Source organism: Brassica rapa, chromosome A04 (genome assembly GCF_000309985.2).
Source record: "Brassica rapa cultivar Chiifu-401-42 chromosome A04, CAAS_Brap_v3.01, whole genome shotgun sequence".
NCBI lineage: Eukaryota > Viridiplantae > Streptophyta > Magnoliopsida > Brassicales > Brassicaceae > Brassica > Brassica rapa.
Window position 1 is genome coordinate 2,822,545 of NC_024798.2, and position 12,586 is coordinate 2,835,130.

The 12,586-nt window shown below is 37.4% G+C and overlaps 1 protein-coding gene and 1 long non-coding RNA gene across 2 annotated transcripts in view; both read left to right on the forward strand.

The window, feature by feature from the left end:
* Positions 1 to 12,586, forward strand: part of LOC103863213 — a 743,758-nt gene that overhangs the window by 143,083 nt on the left and 588,089 nt on the right. The window lies entirely within an intron of this gene.
* LOC117133750 lies at positions 280 to 6,119 on the forward strand. Its single transcript, XR_004457753.1, has 2 exons — positions 280 to 3,224; positions 3,830 to 6,119. It is a non-coding gene; the product is annotated as an uncharacterized LOC117133750 (long non-coding RNA).

Sequence of the window (12,586 nt, forward strand, 5' to 3'; positions counted from 1 at the left end):
ATTTATTGTATTTGGTTTTGAGAATATGAGTTTTATAGAAGATGGAATACTACTAAGGATTTGTATTTTGGCAATTAGAAAAATGGAGCATGTGTAAGTGAGTTTTCTTTCTTATAGAGTTCTAAGATTACATTTATCGTTAGAGATATATGGATATCATGTGGATCATAACCCTTTTTTTTATGAACACTATATATTGTGAAATGTTGGTGGTGCATGGGACATCGATCACCATTAGGAAAAATGCATTAGGCTCTTTTGGATCACTATGTTTCTCTATTTCAATTATATTTTATTTTTTTGGTAAAATGTTAGATATTATTACCAGATTTTTAATTTTGACAAAAGTTATAGAGATTTAAAATGCAGAAATTTAAAATAAACAGAAGAACCCAACCAGCAAATAATGATCAACAGGAAAGAGGCAGAGACTGAGATTAAGCACGAGACAGCACCGGAGTAATGACGGACCAGAGAAACAGGCGTGAGCGGAGCTGGAACCGGTTGCCGCGAGCTGCCGGAGAGAAAGGCGACCTAAACCTTGAAACACACGGCTCTTACAGCTTCCGGAATCCAATAAGCTACGACCTGCACAAAGAATCACAATCTCGAACCCACCTGCTCACCCAAGAAGTATTGCCCCGGCAGCACGAGGAAGGTCCTAAACCGGCGATGACGTCGTTCGGAAAGGACAATTGAAGATTGCTACCTCCAACCAACCAACCCGGGACGTGTACACCCATTTAACCGGAGACTCGAGAAGAGCCGCTAGACTGATTGAGAACACAACCTCCGGAGAAACCACCAAGCAAACAAGAAAGATGAAGACCCTAGAGAAGCGCATACGTCATCCACAGTCTCGAGTGCTCTTGCCAAGAACAAACTACTGACGGATTCAAAGGCTAAACTACCAACCAAGTCGATAGCTCGACACATTTATTATGGAAAAGAATGATAAGCGATCCGCCACCGCTCCGAGCCTGACCTAAGAAGAATGAGCCCAACAAGACGCGGATGCAGTCAAGAGCTCGATACAAGCTGCCACAAAAGGTCACCTAACTCGGTTGACAACTCCAAGCGAGCAATGCTTCCCGACTCGTGCCCATCACTTAGAACACGCAGCAGGATCTCCGAAATCCAGAGCCAACTTGGCCCACCACACCACCACACAACGAGGGAACCAAGAACCGAGACTAGAACTCCAAACCCAGAAGGCACAGACCTATAGAGCAGCCTCTAAGCCACACCATCACCACAGATCCGCAGAGAAGAAGCCTCACCGGAGCTCCACTCGCCGTCACCCTCAGGCCAAACCCTAGATCCGGAAAAACTGAAGCCACCTCCAGAGATCGAAGCAAGCGAGAGAAAGAGTCGACGCCAACCAACAATGATTCCCTCCCCACCGCTCCGGTGCCGCTCAAATAACCGGAGAGAGCCATAGCACGAACCAGAGAATCCGACCTCCACAAAACCGACTCTACCAACAGACCCAAGCCCCAATCATCGCCATTGAACTAGATCTGGCTACAGCTGAGCTAGAATCTCCACAAGAGATGAGGAAGCTTCAACGCACCAGCCGAGGACCAATAGCAAGCCCGAGAGAGACAAGGAGAGAGCAGTGGAGCTGAGAACAAGGACGAAGGGAGAGGAGCCCTCAGACGCCGGCTAAGAGGACCACCAGCGTCGGAGAAGAGATCTGGTTTCAAAGATGGAGACTTTTGGTTTTGTGAGAAGACAGAGAGATAGGAGAGCCTACGTCTATTGGTTTATTGGTACTTGTTCTTTGTCTTCTTTAATTTAAGAATTGAGTTCGAATCTGGATATAATTTTCTTCCCAATATTTGTTCTATAAATCTATGTAATTGCTTACCGATGTATATTTCAGCTGGATTTCCTATTTCTATTATGCTTTTACTCATATTTCTATTAATTTGGTCTGATATAGTGATATGTATTGTATTACACCCATTACTCAATCACAAATAAAGGCTGTGTCGATGGACCATAAAGTAGTCTATAAAGATTACGAGCGTATACACCATAGGCTAATTGTTTTAGTGAAATAATGATCAATTTTTTTTAATGAAATAATGATGTTGATCAGCTTATATACTGCTAATCATATGACAATAAAATGCAGCCCCAGAAAATGGAATTATATATAGGGGATGTTCCTTGTCTTGATTCCCTATACATGGATAGCAATGCCCAAGCAACCGACGTAATGGTAACGTTGATTGATTTAATGTTCCACTTTCTCAAGTTCAAAGAAGTCAAATCTTATAGGGAAGAAGTCAAGACTTGGTAGATCTAGTATACGGAAACTTGGTGTAACTCTCATTGATCAGTAAGCTAAGATCTGCCACACCAAAAATAGAAAATAATTTAATGTTTGAAGTTTATATATGTATACATTCATGCTCGAATATGTCCTGATAGCATGTTCAAGTAGTCTATTGTTATCACATTTATGAAAAGTGTAAGGAAAAACACAAGCATAGAACGAGAACCTGATTTTCTCTCTCCTCATTTTTCTCTGAAAAACATCTAAATCGACGTTCCGCATCTCCTCCCTCTCAAATCCTACGTTTTTTTCCTTTGTTGTCTGTCTCTCCCTCTCCCACCGGCCGATATGCTAAGTGATCTCGCTCCTCGTGGCCTCTTCATCTCCGACAAAACTTGCTCATGAGAGTTCGCTGCTTCAAGAGATCGACGGGTTGGAGTTCCGCGAGGTTCGCAGGGATGGAACTGTTAAGGCAGTCGGCTTTCTGGGAAGAGGTTGCGTCCGCACAACATTTTCCCGGTTTTATATCTACGGCGCCTCTCTGCGTTACGGTGGCGCGTGCTTTCGTCAGGAGGGTCCTCAGCGCGGGATATGTTCTTTCATCTGCTCAAACCTTTCGTTTATCCCGGCGGAATGGAGCGGCGGCGCGTGAGTTTCCTCCTCCGCTTGGCGTCTCGTCGGAGAAGCCTCCTGTCGTCTCTCTTAGGTGGCACTCGGCGTGTCACTCACCTCGTCGGCGCGCTTCAAGGTTGCAGAGCCCTCGTGTGTCGGTTCTTTAGTCTTGGTCGCTGCACCGACCAACTGCTCTTTGGTGCTGGCGTAGAGTCGTCTAGGGCTCCGGCTGAATCCGAGTTGCATTACCTTCCACCTTCCCTTCTCCGGTCACAGCATCTCCCCTCTTGCGCTCATGGTTGATTGTTTCGCGAAGGTTCATTGTCGGGTTTGCTTTTCTCTGCCCTAGGTCTAAAACTCTTGCTTGCCGTCGTTGGTTTCAGACTTTGGTGGTTCTGTCAGCTTATGGTTCTTAGTTGATGAGAAAGTCGTGGCTTTATATTCCATTTTGTCTTTTGTTTGGTAAAGTCTCGGTGGCTGCTTGTGTAGAATGTAACTTCCCAGGATTCGAGTTGTCGTTGTAGTACTCTAGTCGTTGTGTTCTATTCGTATCTCTGCAGTTTTGAGTGTTGCAAGGTGTTATGGTGCTGCTGCCATACATCCCATATTTTTCTCTTGCCATAGTTTGTGTTGGGTACAGATTACTCATACACTGTTGGAACAAGGTTGTTAGAGCAGCTCCAACAGCAACTTCTACTACAGTTTCTTCCAGTAAAAACTAAAGAAAAAAAAATGGAAAAAGTCAGTCAAAGTTCTATGCAGAGATGTTTTAGGACCGCTTCTGAATCTTCCCTTCCAATTGTCCCTTCTGTATTGGTTTATCTTTATAAAAGAAAATTTAATTTAATTGGCTAACTAAATTTTATTTAAAAAACAATATTTTACTACTTAAAGAAACTCAGAAGAATTGTTAACCGTTGGTGTTGCTCTTAGTGTCTTAGTATTTCGATGGGTTCGTGTCTTCGTTGGGTTCGTGCTAAGGATTAGTGCCACCAGCCTCTGCTGAGTTCGTGCCAAGAGTAAATTGTGGTGTGCTCGGAACATTGTCGGGAGACCAGAGTTCGTACTTTGAAGCGTCGTCGGGAGAGTAGGTTTCGTACGAGTTGGCGTCGTCGGATTTCCTAACTGCTTTTGCGGTTGTAGATCATTTTTGGGATTATGTTTGTTTCACACATCTAAATCCTTATGTATTGTTACGTAAGTCTTTTTTCCACCTTTTTGTACTTAAACAACTTTTATCACTTTCATTTTCATTAATGAATATTTACCATTTAGCCAAAAAAACACAAGTATAGAAACGTAAGGAGTTTCCAAATAGTGGTCGATGACTCTCACAGCAATGATTACAGTAAAAAAACATCGAATAATTGGGTTTGAGATTTGATATTGGCATGTTAGAGATTCTATCTGGCATAGCTTTTAGTCTAGTAAATTTTAGGTCTTGTAATTTAACTTTTATTTGGGCATTTTGCTAAACTCTTGTATATGTGTGGTCATTATAATTTATTTATAATGTCAACTTATGCGCCATGGAAAATCTTCTCTTTTGAAAGATGCAAAAGATTTTCCCAAAAAAATTGTACATGTTTAAAAAGAAAATAAAGGCGTACAAGTTAATCTAAGCCCATAAACAAAAAAAAAAAGGTATAAGTCCATCATTACAATGAGGGAAAGTGAGCAGCTAAGCCAACATATATTCGATAATTTTCAAACATGATGAACATATACAATTTTGTTTCAAAAAAAAACATATACAATTCAAATGTATTATGTACAATGTATGTCTCCATTCAATAATGCCAACTTTTTTTGTTTAAATGTTAAATTTATTTATCAATAAAAAAATATTTGCAATACGAAAAAATTTGAATTGTTTGCAAAATCTAATGGCATAGAGTTAGATACAAAAGATGTTGCAACTAAGTTGTTCTTCCTATCTACTTGATCATCATGGTGCTATAAATGGCCATGTTTTTGGAACGGCATTGTTGGTGCTCACACCAAGCTTATGTGTGATCACCTATAGAAAGACAGTTTCGAATGCAAGCCACACGATGAATAAAAACGAAGTATGGTTTGTGGGAACCAAATCAACTCATTCCTTATCACTGTGGGGTTCCTCACTTGCACTTGATTCCATGTGCTAAATGAAGAGAACCATGTCTTTTAGCATCTTCCCGTGTTGTCATAGTAACTAATCTACATCTGTTATCAAAGCCGAAACATTGTGGATACCAGTTATCATCACCCGTAGGTGATAGCTTTGACATCATTGAATGTTCCATCGTCATCAACAACAGTTGCACAGAAACAGTATTGTCAAATGCTTGATTGCTTGTATTGACATTGCACGAATGGTAGGTCCATTTTTCTTTCTTTTGTAGTAGTTCACTTAATCACTTATATCAAAATAAGCTTAAATTTGTTCTAGTAGTTTCCTTCGTTTCTTCTTCAAAACAATATTTCAAAAATATTTTATTATTAATAATTGTTATTCAATTATACTAATAATTTTGTTTTAAAACATACAAAATTTACCAAATTGTAATTTTATCACATATATAAATTTAGTTTTTCATAAAATATATGATCATTTATATGAATTATAATTATATTAATTAAAATATTAATGATTTAACTAACGTAAAAACACAAATATTTAATCTTTTAAATTTGATATAAAATATAAATATTACGTAAATTAAAACTCAAAATTAAAACGTGGTTATGAATAATATTATCTCAAATTAATGTGTTATTGTTTATGTCTTCATTTTTCTCTAAAAGATACAATTAGAAAGAAATTTTTTTTAGTTTTTGATGTTTTTCTTCAAAAGAAATATTATTGGAGATGGTCAATCTCGATTTATTCCTAAGAAATATACACATACCAACAACACAAAAAAGGATATCAGTTTTTAATGTTATATATATAGGGGAAATTATTCATTCGACAAAAATCTTGCATTTTATTTTCATTACTGTTTTTCCTGGTTTTTGTAGATATAAAATCTCTATAATATTATTTGAAAAGTTAATTTCCTGTGTGTCGCTCTCACGTTAACTCTCACGATGGTTGATTACACTAATACCATAATGAATTAAAAACCTTACATTTAAAATACTATTATTTATTTTTTATTTAGTTTCCTTTTTAAAATTTTCCAAAAAACAAATATACATAAAAGAAAAAAGGAATTTTTTGATAAAGTTAAAAAAAAAACTAATTGAAAAACGAAAATATATGTATATATAATATGATTTCATAAAAAAAAAGAGAAAGTTCACAAAATAGTAATATTACATTTAAAAAAATATTTTTTAATAACTTAAAATATTCATTTGAAGAAACAAAATACTATATTTACATCTATATTTTCTTAGATGAAAAAAATATAAATTTGTATATAATGTGATTTCATTAAAAACAATTTACAAAGATAATCTTGATATTAGTAAAAGAAATATTATTTCTCTTAAAACATAATTTCAAACAAAAAAATACAAAGTAATAGAAATATTTTTGTATATCTATCTATTTTCTTAGATGATTACACAAAATAATTAAGTAACATACTGATATATGTTTAATTAACTAAAAATAGTTTATAATTAGTATTATTGAAGTGTTTTATTTATTTTCATATATTTAGTTGACTATAATATCTTTCAATCACTGAAAAAAATATCGATAAATTATATTTATTTATATAACAATTATTTTATAAATGATCAAAAATTTGTTTACTGCATATTTTTAAGAGATATTAAACAAACTAAAAATAAATTTTAAAAATAAACATCATTTGAACAAATAGTTACAAAATAGTTTAATGAGGTAGATACATTATATTTTATCATTATTAAAGTTATTTTTTAGTATTAAATTTGCTTTTAAATTTTATGTTTTTATGTTTGTGGAACTTAGTATAACCATAACAAAAATACCAAAGCAAATATGAATTTTGATTTTTAATATTATTTAAAATAAATTTTAGTTTTATTTCAATAAATCGAAGGCATAAATTTATTTAGAATTTATAAAATATTTTAATTATTGTAAATATTGATATGTATTCATGAGTTTCCAAAAATGTATCAGCTACTTATGCATGTAATTTCCTATTGAGCATTGTGTTATTTTCTAATCTTAAAAAAAACATCAACATATAATTTGATAAATATTATGAAAGTACGTACGTATTTAAACGATAAATAAAATTGATTTCATTTGACTTAATTATAATAAAAAATAATTATACTTCATTTTAAATTTAAAAGAATATATGTAACTCAATATACTCACAACAGAAGTGACTCGACTAATACAACTTATATCTAAAATCATAGATTTAACTAGGATAAAAATATTTAACTTTATAAAAATATTGATTTATTTTATAAATATGAATCATAAGACAGCTCAAAACATATTAAAAATGAAAATAAAATATTAACCAATAGTTACAATTTAGTTCTTTTGTAAAATTTATATAAATGCTTCAAAATATTATCTTTATATTAATTTATTTAATTTGGAATCATACACTTTAGTTTATTTTTTTATTTCATTCTACGCAAAAGCTATATTAAGTTATAGATAATCTTCATAAAATATATTTACATATCTAAGACAACAACCAACTAAATGCAAATAAGAAATTAATCAAAATTTTAATATATTTATCCAAATGATAACTAAATTGACTATAAAAACAACAAAATCGATTAGATATAACATATATAAAATCATATGTGTAATTAAAGTAAATAGCAATCAATTATTACAGTATATTTACTTTAGAAATATTTGTACCCGTGCATGAGCACGGAAAAATCACCTAGTTCATTTTATTTGGTTATATTTTATATTTGTAGTATCCAGGCCGGTTTTATGGGGAGGGAAAATAATGCATCCGTCCAGAGCCCATCCACAATCTAATCTATTTTAATGTCACAAAAGGTCCAAATGTATAGTTTTTATCTTATATTACAATAAGAGTTCAGATTTTTTTTTTTGTACTTAAATGACGTAGTTATCTTAGTTTTAGAATTTTAAAACACAAACAGAATTAATAAGTTATAGTTTATTTGTTAAAATTTTCTATATTCTTTTTAGTAATAATATTATAATTAATTAATTATTGGGCCCAAAAAAATATTTGCCCAAGGGCCCCCAATATTATTAAGCCGGCTCTCGTAGTATCTAGAATTTTTTTTCATGGTTTCTTAAATACGCCACATACTTTATAATATGTTTTTAGATTTTCTTATTCTATTCGTCTTGTTACCATGCAAACTAAAAATGTTTAAAAACTATTTGCACTTTCAAGAGACTTAAAATACATCCATCCACTACATGTAATGTAGTCGAATAACGAGTTTGTTGTAATTTTAACTTACATGTTAGAGTTAAATACAATTAACGTGTTAGATAGATCAAACGTTTTGTTTTGTTTTGTTTTTTTTTTTTTTTTTTGAGCAATCAAACGTTTTTTTTTTTTTGCTAAATTGTAAATATCATAGAATGAAGAAAGGTTTTACATAAGCAAGAAACCTAAGACAAAGTCATCTTGGCAAAAAAGAGAAAAAACAAGATGGATCTTTACACATAACCTACTAGACAGCCGATGAAGTCATTCCTATCTCAGCCACAATACCATGAGTGAATTGAAAGTTTTCCTAGTTCTCCTAGCTGAGATGATGTTTCTTAGTTCTCTGTCAATGTTTCGGAAAACAGAGGCAGCAGGAACAGAGGTTTGATTATGAAGCAGGTTGTTCCTTTGTTTCCAAAGGTGAGAGATAACAGTTTGAGCCGCTAGTTTCCTTAGTAAGGAAAACTTTGTGGAGGTGGGGGCTCTGATCCAAGAGAGGAGCTCTGCCCAATTTGTTATTGCTGATGAAGGAGGTTGGCATCTTAGAAACACTTCCCTCCAGACATCCTGACTATAATCGCAAGACAGAAGAAGATGGTCTCTGGTTTCCTCGGTGGAGGAGCAGAAGCAGCATAGAGGGGAGATTGGCATGCCCCAGCTAGCAAGACGCGCCCGAGTCGGAAGTCTGTCGTAGTTCGCTATCCACATGGTGAAAGAGTTCTTTGGTATCGCTCCTTTGAACCACACCACGTCCACCCATGGCTTTACATCTTCTTTTGGCCGAAGTACCTCCCATGTAGTATTTGCCCTGAAAAAACAAAGGGGAGAGTCACCAGCAATCCATTCACATTCATCATCAATGTCTATAGATAGAGGCAGCGAGAGAGTGGTAAGATGAGAGTGTAGAGCAACTTCCTTCTGCGATCTAGGGTGAGGTAAGGTCCATGATCCTTCAATAATTGCATCCGCAACCTTGGCATCCTTTCTTATTCGAAGAGCTCTTGGGCCATTGGGGCCAATATAGTTAATTAGCTGTCCCAAAGGAGTCCACACATCGTACCAAAAGCTCGCTGTTTTGCCGTTGCCCAATTTGACTTTGCAGAAGTTAATCGCCAGGGGTCTCAAATCCAGCAACTTCTTCCATGCCCAAGAGTCGTTAACAGAGACTTCAACCGCCCAAAAAGATTTATTTTGCAGGTGAATACTCCAGTGCCAATCAGCCCACAGCGATGGGGTTTTAGACAGCAAAATCCAAATGAATTTAAGGCATAAGACTTGATTCCAGGTAGATAAGTTTCGCAGACCAAGTCCGCCTTCTATTTTGGGTAGACAAACCGTAGTCCAAGCTAATTTGGCTATGCCTTTCTTATCCGTGTTTCCTGACCATAAGAATCTGATGCACAGAGATTCAATGGATTTGATACAGCCCTTAGGGAGAAGGAAAGCCGACATCCAGAAGTTAACCATGCCAAAAATTACTGTCTTCAGTAGCTGAAGCCGTCCCGCGAACGAGAACAGTTTAGCAGACCACGAGTGGAAACTTCTGTTAATCTTGGTCATGAGGGGAGCATATTCAGCTATTTTAAGCTTACGACTCATGAGAGGCAAACCAAGGTACCTGATGGGGAAGTTACCAGAGGGGAAACCGTAGCAAGCAATCGCATCAGACTCCCTTTGTTCTAATCCCGAAGTAAACAGCTCTGTTTTTAGAGTGTTCATGTGTAAGCCAGACCAGGAAGCAAAATCATCCAGGCATTCAGCTATACCGTGAAGACGGTTGCTCGTTCCATCAAAGAAAACCATTACATCATCCGCAAACATGAGGTGAGAGATCTTCAGCTGTTGTGTTCGCGGGTGATAGCCAATAATGCCTATTTCATATCGAGAGAGAAGCAGTCGGGATAAACTCTCCATAGCCAGAACAAATAGATACGGCGACAGCGGATCACCCTGACAGATACCCTTAGTACTCTTGAAAAAGCCACTCGAAGCTCCGTTAACTGAAACAGAGAAAGAAGCTGTGGAGAGGCATTCTTTGATGAGGCTGATGTAACCTTCCGGAATGGCAATCGCACGTAAAGAGGCGATGATGAAATCCCATCTGACACAATCGAATGCTTTCCTTAAGTCCACCTTTAGCATGCCTCGGGGAGTCTGGTTCTGTGTATTGTAACCGTTGACCAGATCTGTTGCTAGAAGCACATTTTCCGCAAGAAGTCTCCCCGGGAGGAACGCTGATTGTGATTTAGAGACCATTAAGGGCAGGATCTCCTTAAGTCTTGAAGCAAGTAGCTTTGAGATCACTTTATAAAGCGTGTTGAGGCAGGAGATGGGTCTAAAGTCGGAAGGATGAGACGCGTTAAGCTTTTTGGGTATAAGCACTAAGTTGGCAGCATTCCATTGCTTCAAAAGACTAACAGACTTAAAGAATTCCAAGATTGCTTCCGTAACCTCAGGACCAATCACCGACCAGGATGAAGTAAAGAATTCAGCAGAATAACCATCGGGGCCACCTGTTTTATTCTTAGGCAGAGTGAAAAAGGCTTCTTTGATATCCTCAGCCGAGAAGGGTTTCTGAAAGTTTGTAGCATGTTGTGTGGAGCATCTGAAATCGAAGAGAAGGTCAAGATCGCTCTGTATAAACATGGGCTCTGATACCGTGCCGCCAAGGAGGTCTGAGAAGTAGACCACGCACAGCTCTTGTATGCCTGATTGAGAATCAATTCGTTCCCCCGACTCCGAAGTGAGAAAATGAATGTGATTTATGGCCTGTCTGGATGCTGCATACCTATGAAACAGCCTGGAGTTTCCATCTCCGACAGAAAGCCAATTTATGTGAGACCTCTGGAAAAAGAAAGCAGTTTCAGCAGTAGAGAGTTCCTCCCATTCCTGCAACGCTAGAAGCTCAATCGAGGCGTTGGCCGTAGTAGGGTCAGAAAGCATGGACGACTGGGCCTGCAGCAGTTTTCCATGAGCAATGGCAGTCTTCTTCTCAATACCGGAATAGTTCTGGAAGCTAAAGTCTCTGAGAACCTTCTTCAGTAGCTTGAGTTTTGAAGAGACCCTGTACATTGCCGATCCGACGACGTTGAAGGAAAACCAGTTCTCACAAACAACAGCCAAGAAGTCAGGGTTTTGCAGCATAAAATTATAAAATCTGAATGGCTTTTTGATCCTAGTCCTCTCAGGCTCCAGGGTGATAGCCATAACTGCGTGGTCAGAGAAATTTGGATTACCGAAGAAAAGGACTGAAGACGGAAACACAATGAGCCAGTCCTCATTTACTAGTCCTCTGTCAAGTTTTTTAGCTACAGGAGCGAGCTTGCGCTTGTTCCACCAAGTAAATGTCGGGCCTCTGAAATTCAGATCCTCAAGGTTTGCTTCCATAAGGCAGTCATTGAAATCCCTCATCCTCTTGTCCATGTTCAGAGTGGGAGGAAGGGAGTGCTCAGAAGGGACTCTAATTTGATTAAAGTCACCAATAACCAACCAAGGTTTGTTATCCAGCCCGTACGAAGAGGCCATGGAGGTGATTTCAGACCAAAGAGTGAGACGATCTTCAGCGTCGTTAGACGCATAAACCGTAGAGATGTAAATCTTGGTCTGGACGGAGGGCCAAGTGATTTCGGCCGTGATCATCTGGCAAGACTCCGAGATTATGGAGACAAGTAGAGAAGGGTGCCAAACAATCCAGATTTTACCCAAAGGAGAGAAGCCGTAATTGTGATGAGCAGACCAACCCGGGAAAAGCTACGACACAAATTTATTCATCTTGAGTTGCTTGACGTGAGTCTCAAGAATGCCGCCAAAAAGTGGGGAATTTTTCCTAGACCATTTACTTAATCCGATACGGTGACTGAATTTATTCATCCCGCGTACATTCCAGCAAAAAATGTCTGTCGACATAAAAATTAGTGGGTTTTGGAGCTCCTGCCCCGGTTTCCTTTCAGACCTGAAAACTTCTTTTTGTTCCTGACCAATTCAAAATCCGGTTCGAGAATGCTGAATTCACCTTCCTCTAGTTCAGACTCCGACGATTCCACATCAGAAGAGTCAGGTTGGACGTTGGAGTTAGAGGATCTAGAGGCAGCTGAGTTACTCCTTGGTGTTGCTGATCTCAGATAGTAGGGCTTGACACTGGATTCTCCCTTCTCCTGATCTTTTTCCGTACCCAGCTTTGATCCAACAGCCGTTATTACCTGAATAACCCCCGCTTTAGCAATTGCAGGAGAAGAGGAGGGGCTTGAGGATCGGTTAACCGACTTCTGAGGATCCGATTGAGCTGGTCCAGTCGCAACCCATTTTTTCTTCTCCT